The sequence below is a fragment of the Lepisma saccharinum genome, chromosome 11, assembly GCF_977018435.1.
Source record: "Lepisma saccharinum chromosome 11, izLepSacc3.1, whole genome shotgun sequence".
Taxonomy (NCBI): Eukaryota; Metazoa; Arthropoda; class Insecta; order Zygentoma; family Lepismatidae; genus Lepisma; species Lepisma saccharinum.
The window spans coordinates 18,175,769-18,183,140 of NC_139239.1; positions in this window are offsets into that span (position 1 = coordinate 18,175,769).

Sequence of the window (7,372 nt, forward strand, 5' to 3'; positions counted from 1 at the left end):
TACTTGATAAAGAGAGAAGAGCTGGGAAAGTGAGGGAAAGAGAGATAGTGAAGAGAAAATGAGACGTGAGATAAGGAAAATAGAGAGAAGGAGAAACGGAAGAGATAAGAGAGAGAGAGAGAGAGAGAGAGAGACATAAAAAGACAGAAAAAGAACGGCGGAAAAGTGAGATGAAGAGAGAATCAGACGAGAGGTAAAGCAAGAGGGAATGAGGGATAGATAAAGAACAAGAAGAACGGCGGAAAAGTGAGGAAGAGAGATAGAGATGAACAGAAAATGAGACGGCGAGGAAAAGTTACACGTGAGGTAAGGAAAGTATAGAGAGGGATGATACGAAGAGGGAGTAAAAAACGAGAAAAAAAGAGCGGGAAAGAATTGAGTAAGGAAATAAAGAGATAAATAGAAGAGGAGACGAAAATGAAAAGCAAGACGTAAAGAAATAAACAAGATAAACAGGCTGAGGAAAGGGGGAGAGAGAGAGGTGGAAAGTTCTCTATAATATCAGAAAAATAAATATTTTTTTCACATTTCTTCAAAGGCATGAAGGTTTCCATGTGGATGAACATTCTCATGCATCACTTTCGGGGTTAATTTGAAGACATAAGTAAGCGAACTAAACGAATTGATGACACTGAGTAACGAATACTTTACTGTAGTGGAACCACTCGGAAAATAATTTGCGCAGACCTGAGGCTCCTGTGCATCGTAGTCCCGCGTGGAGGGGAGGGGCGGAGTGGAGCATGCATCCTTATGGTCCGAGTTAAACGGATGAAGGGGAAGCAGACCCGTAGCCAGGCAGGGACCAGGACATTATGTAAAACTATTTTGTATTCTGCACATCGCTCTACGACGCCAGGGGTCCCGGGTTCGAATCCTGGCCTGGGCATGGATGTTTGTGAGTGTCCATTCATCAATTTCATCATATCATCACTCATTCTCATCTTCGCAAATTAGCCAAAAGTGGCACAAGAAGCGAAGTAAAATAAAGCAATTCAATCAATCAATCAATCAATATTTTGTATTCTAATTTCTTGAGGTGAAGAGTGAAAATGTAGACAGCATATATTATTTTGTTCATAAGTTCGCGAGGGATAAATTCACAGAACATGAACAGCAGCTATTAGATTGATTCATCTTGTTTGTGAGCAGAATTCTAAGTACCGGCAAGTGTTTAGAAGATTCTCTAGACTTTAGAAAGTTCTTTCATAGGGAAAATTCTTTATCTGTAACTTCCCTGCCCATGCTGCAGCCTCCCGTTTGACAAATATCTTGGACTTTAACGTTCTCATCCACATTCCTTCCACAGCTGCGTCAAATGCCAACAGATCCATAGTTTTGGGAACGAAGAGGAATTTTACTGCTTCGAATGGGGTACGGTAGGCACTATGATTGAAGTGAATATTGTACATTTCTACTTGTATGATATAAATACCTGTATCATCAAAAATAGTATAGAGTATGTAGTAAGGGATGATGTCAGTAGAAGTCAATTAACACTTCAATAGATGTTTTAGAAGATATAGAAAAAAACTGTAGTATTTGCATGATATTTTTAAATTTTATGTTTTATAATAACATAATACCCCCTCCCCAATTTACCTTCATTTAATACTGTTAAACTTTTGAAAACTGGACTTGGTTCACAACCCCCCCTGATAACCCGTGAGCCCCCCTGGAGATCAATTCTAGCTACGGGCCTGGGGGAAGATGCGCGGAGGATTTTGGCCGAAGGTTATTTTGTTTGTGTCGTTCTATAATGCTGAAGATTAAGTTTAAAGGCATTACCATAAACAGAGACGGTCGCTTTTTATTTCCATTTACAAATTCATACAATGACCTAGCTAATATTATGATCTGAATTTTAAGTGCGCAATATTAGTAGAGCTTAAAAGTGTTGCAGTAAGGAATATGAAGCACCTCAATTAAGCTTCACAGCAAAAATATTGAACATGGCATAATTAAAAAGAGTGTTAGCGAGGTACGCCCGCAGGAATTTTTACCTCCTATAAAAAGCACAAAATCTACATGTCTAACCTCTTTCATTGTACATTTGGGTAGAATGTTCGTGACTAGAAACGAAAAAAATGAAAAAATGAAAAAGGAATGTCGACACTAGGCATTTACTACCGTCGTTTCTTTTTCGTTTGATGAAACTCGTCTCTTGATTTTCATTGGATAATGAGGTTGTTTCACCCCGTCTCCGTGATATCTTCCACGGCAGAAAATCGTAAACGTGAAAGTGGTGTGTACCAGCGAGATAAGAGGATTGTAATTAATCCATGTTGGTTATGGCGCTTCATTATTGCTGAACAGATGTCTCCTGGCTTAGTCCGGAGACAATGACAATGCGAAGGTCAGAGTATACAGTAGCTGCAGGTGTTACACCATATGCGTGTCGTACTTTTTATAGCTGACCCGTCCTGAGGTAGATCATTGATGTTGGTTCATGAATAGATCTTGCCAAGAAATATAAGTGAAAGTTTCTCATGCCGTATCATGAAGCATGGTGACGAAGTATTACATAATAGTAAAATATGTTGTCGAAACGTGGCAACTTGATTGTCGCAAGGGTTCTCGTGGCGCGCTTGGAAGCACAATACACGGGTTTGGATTTTAGGATGGCTAGATCCGGATCCTGTAATACGCGGGTCTGGAGTAACCATGTACCCGGTCCACACATCTGGATCCGGGTACATGGTTCTCACCGGATCCAGGTAGTTTTGCAACCGGGTAATCGTGATCCGAAAATCGTTGGCCATCTCTAGTTAGGATCTGTTGTCGATGAAAGGAAATGTAGGAAGCTTGTACTTTCTTGACATTAGTTTTAAGTCCACTTTATGCACAGATAGGCTAATCGGAACTGGACCCACAGTTTAAAGTGGGATCCGAACCACTATGTGCCTTCACCGAGTATCGAATCCGGACTTCTTGATTACAAGGTGACGTCGTTAGCACTACGGCACCGGTTGTAGGAACATTGTAGAATAAGTTATGATCTTGCAGCTTTTCTTACATTACGTACCTTTTCTTCAACTATTTCGCTAATCGCGACGATGAGTATGAATGAAAAGAGATGAGATGAAATGAATGAGAGAACACTCACACGCCCATACCAAGGGCCAACTAATCCAAACACCCATTTCAAGAAGCATATTACAAAGATAAAGAGTAGAAGTATTTAACGAGTTCATTACACCATTCTTCTTGAGAGCTTTAGTTATATGAATGTAATGTTTTCTATTTCCTCGTTATGCTATTCATATATAACGACTAATGGCGCCAAAATACGAATTTGTCGTGTTTTAATTATTTCCCCACATACTTTCTTTTTTTTATTATTTGCATTTTTGTTATTTGGCGTAGCTTTTCTGCGCCTTTTGAATAATCGCGACGATAAGGATAAGTGATTATATGAAATTGAGGAAGGGGCTCTCACAACGAATACTCATGCCTACGGTGGGATTTGAACCCGAGAACGTCGGTAGCGAGATAGTATTGTATTATCAATAATGATAGTAATAATGATCATTGAATGAAACGTTCAAGACATTTTTATTGCAAGGCTTTTGGTCTGTCGTTTTAAGTGCCATACGGCTCAAATTCTGAAAATAACAGGCAATATTTTTTGAAGTGACATTAAGCAGAAATCCTTTCGGGAGAATATCCTATTTATCATTATGATCGTAATTTGAATTATGTCCTTTGTGTCCATTTCTCACAAAATAGCTTCCTTCAAAAACGAGAATTCCAGTAGTCTATTTTTGGTTCATTAGTAATTAAAAACAAGGCTATAGTGGCCAGCTGACTCGTGTTGTGTCTGTTGTTATTATAATATCCCTAACAATAACAGTTTGGGAGTGCCGATGGGAGGCAGAACACGCTGTGTGATTCCTATGTGTAAAGTGATACCTGTCTGTCTAAATTAGATGGTTGCATCTATAGGGACATGCTGGTGTATGCCGCTTACAAGCTCTACTATTGGATGGAAACCAACATACAGTTTAGTTTCTGGACAATTAGAACATTGTAGCATGCATGCTCATGTACAGTACATTGTAGTATATGGACATGGTCGTTACACGCACATATTGTCAGTTTTAATATAAATATCAAGGAATTGCACGAGTTTAGCTTATTCTGTCACTCTCTGGTATTCATAAACCCGAAAGTTTATTGCTTCGACAATGCACGTTTTCCAATTATTTGTATCCTGGGTAATGTTAATATTCTTGTCAATGTTTTTGAGGTTCATTTCAACATTGCCCTTCCGTCTTCACCTTGATCCACCTGAGGGTAACATATTTGTCCAATATTTTTGCAAGTAACTTGAGAACTTACTTACTTACTTAGTACAATTTTCTTCTACCCTTAGGTGTCGAGGTGTTGCAGAGAACTCTCCAGTTGCTTCGATTTTTTCCATCCAAATTGACATCTCTTTCTCTCAGTACGTATTCCATACGGTTTTTCCATGTCCTTCGTCGTTTTCCCTTACGTCTGTTTTCTTGGTTTTGCCTCCCTATATTTATTTAGGTCTTCTCTCATACTTCATTCTAGTTAAATGTGCGAAGTATCAAAGTTGTGCCTGTTTCAACATTTTGTTTCACTGGATTGGAGTTTAGTGTTAACCTGATTGACTGGTTTTTGATTCTATCTTCTCTTGTCTTTCTCGCCACTCTCCTTTATCTCATTTCCGCTGTTTGTATTTGTTGTCTTCTTGTCTGTCCATGATTTACACCAATATAACATTGTGTGTGCGTGTGTGTGTGTGTGTGTGTACAATACATATGTGTTGGGTTTCTAACTTCTTTTTACCACGATATTATTTATTTACAACATAATAAAGTTTGAAGTAACTCTTGAAACTTTCCTGGCGATGAATGATGAATAGATTCTCTCGGGCTATCGACCACGTGAGTTGTGGAAAGGATTCCATGATTTCAAGAGCTAACGCCACTCCCATATTCAGGGTAGAAGACGAAACAGGTACTTCTACCCAGAAGAGGAGAGTGACGTTAGCTCTCAAAAGCTTGGAATCGTTTCCACAACTCACCTAGCCCGAGATAATATTTTTACAGTAAAGTTTATTTGTATTTTACATTCTTGTATTTAAATATAAGAAATTGAGAACTGCTAATTCAAATTTAGTGCCTACTATTTTACGTTATAGGGGGAGAGCTACCAATAATATGCAAAAATCATGTAATAGAATTAAAAATAAAATAAACGCCCCATTTATTTAAACACAATATTAATGTTCTTAATGTTAACCTAACTAAGAAACGAATAAATAGACACAATGAAATATAATGGACTCACTGAATCACCGTTTCTTTTTCAGTGCCACAAACCATTGCAGAAGCTCTTAGGCTACTTTAAGTGTTAAGATTCGTGCTGCTAGTTACAAGAACTGAGAACTTCTGGAAACAGGAAATTACTCACATTTCTTTATGTTTTGATTTGGTCACTGTTGTGGGTTCGAAGAGGAAATAGCGGAATTATACAACAGTTATCTTTCCATTATGTACGAAGAATACACAGTTTCAAAAATTTCTGTTTTTTACTCTTTGTCATTTAAACCCTCCTCTACGTAGGTACTTGCTCGCAAAGAGGATGAACTTGTTAGATTTGAAATGGGCATATTTGGATTCGTCATTTAGTTTTTCGTAAAATTTACTCATCAATGACAGATATTTGTTCGCCATTTTGAAAAATAGCCACCATATTTGACAGGATCGGAATTCGGATAGGACCTCCATTTCAAATCTGAATACGAAGTGGTTACTTTCTATCCAAATTTTGTTTTGGACCTTTCCGATGTAGTGGTAACGTCGTCTCTCTGTAATCAAAAATCTCGAGTTCGATACCCGGTGGAGGCACATACAAGGTGACTACATTACCAGTACGCCAACGGGAAGACCATACTTTCTATTCCGAAATGTATTGTCAAATATTTACTTGTACAACCTGTACACCGCGGGCCAAACACGATCAGATGCAAGAATGAACATATTATTCGCAATCGAAATTGACTTAGAAATTGTCGTATATTGAGAGGATTGTTTATCCCTCTCATTTACATTGTGTGGAAATATTTCGCCTGTTTTCTGATAGAGGTCCATCAATCTATATTCTGTGGTTAGGAGTCATGTTTTCCGACTGCCGACCTCCCTGGCGGAGTGGTTAGCACATCGCGCTACGACGCAAGGGGTCCCGGGTTCGAATCCTGGCCTGGGCATGGATGTTTGCGAGTGTCCATTCATCAACTTAATCATATCATCACTCATCTCCATCTTCGTAAATTAGCCAAAAGTGGCACATGAAGGGAAGTAAAATAAAGCAAATGAATGAATGAATGAATAAATCATGTTTTCCGACAGAGGCCGCTCCAAATGCTGAAGTTAAATGTAAACTTCTGGCGCTGTGCGTTACTCATGGGATTGGTTCCCGCCTTGTTCGATTCAATAAAGTTCCTGCATTGATTTCCGCATGTTCTTTCTTTCATATATCAATAATTCATGGTGACTTTTGGTCCACCCTATACTATTAGTAACACGTGTTACCGTATACAAGCCATGCAGCTCTTTGTTCTCATCTGTCGTGTATTTCGAGGTTTGATTGGACCTCCCCGATGGCGTAATGATAACGTCGTCGCCTTGTAATTATTCGATATCCGGTGAAGGCAAAGGGTGGTTCGGATCACACTTTAAACTGTAGGCCCAGTCCCGATTAGCATTACTGTGCATAGAGTGGACTTAAAACACCAACTCAATCAATCTAGCAGCAAAAGATGGGAACTACTTAGCAAATTCAATTGGATAAGCATTATCACAGCAAGTAGCAAGGGTAATTTGAGTATAAATGTACTCAGGTGTCAACAAAGTATGGACAGTAGCTACAGGAAGCATATCTCATACTTTTATGTTTTCTCTAGCAAATAAAAATTGCCCAAAATCCTCTACTCAAGAACCTAATCTGGTACTGGATACTCAACATTAGTGATTTTCGTTTAAATAAAAATCACTTCTCAGAACCAAAGGACTGGAAAAGTTTTCGCTCGTAGAAAATCTAATAAAGTTCAGTGACTGTTCTGCAAAATTTAATCTTACTCCCCGAACATTCCGTATGGTTTGCACTTACATGTACCTTCTCCGCTGGCTTGGCTCAACTTTCGTTTCCGAACCGGATCGAGCAGGTGACTCCAAGGGGAAACTTTCTCGTTGACCTCCGGCTGGTGCACGCTAGCCACTCCGTAATCCGATTTCCAGCTCCTGCAGTTAATTTCACAACGGCGACCAAAACATGGACCTCAGAGGTTGACAAAAACAACCTTGAAATATGCCCGGAAAATAACTCTGGGTTTGCGGTATAGCCC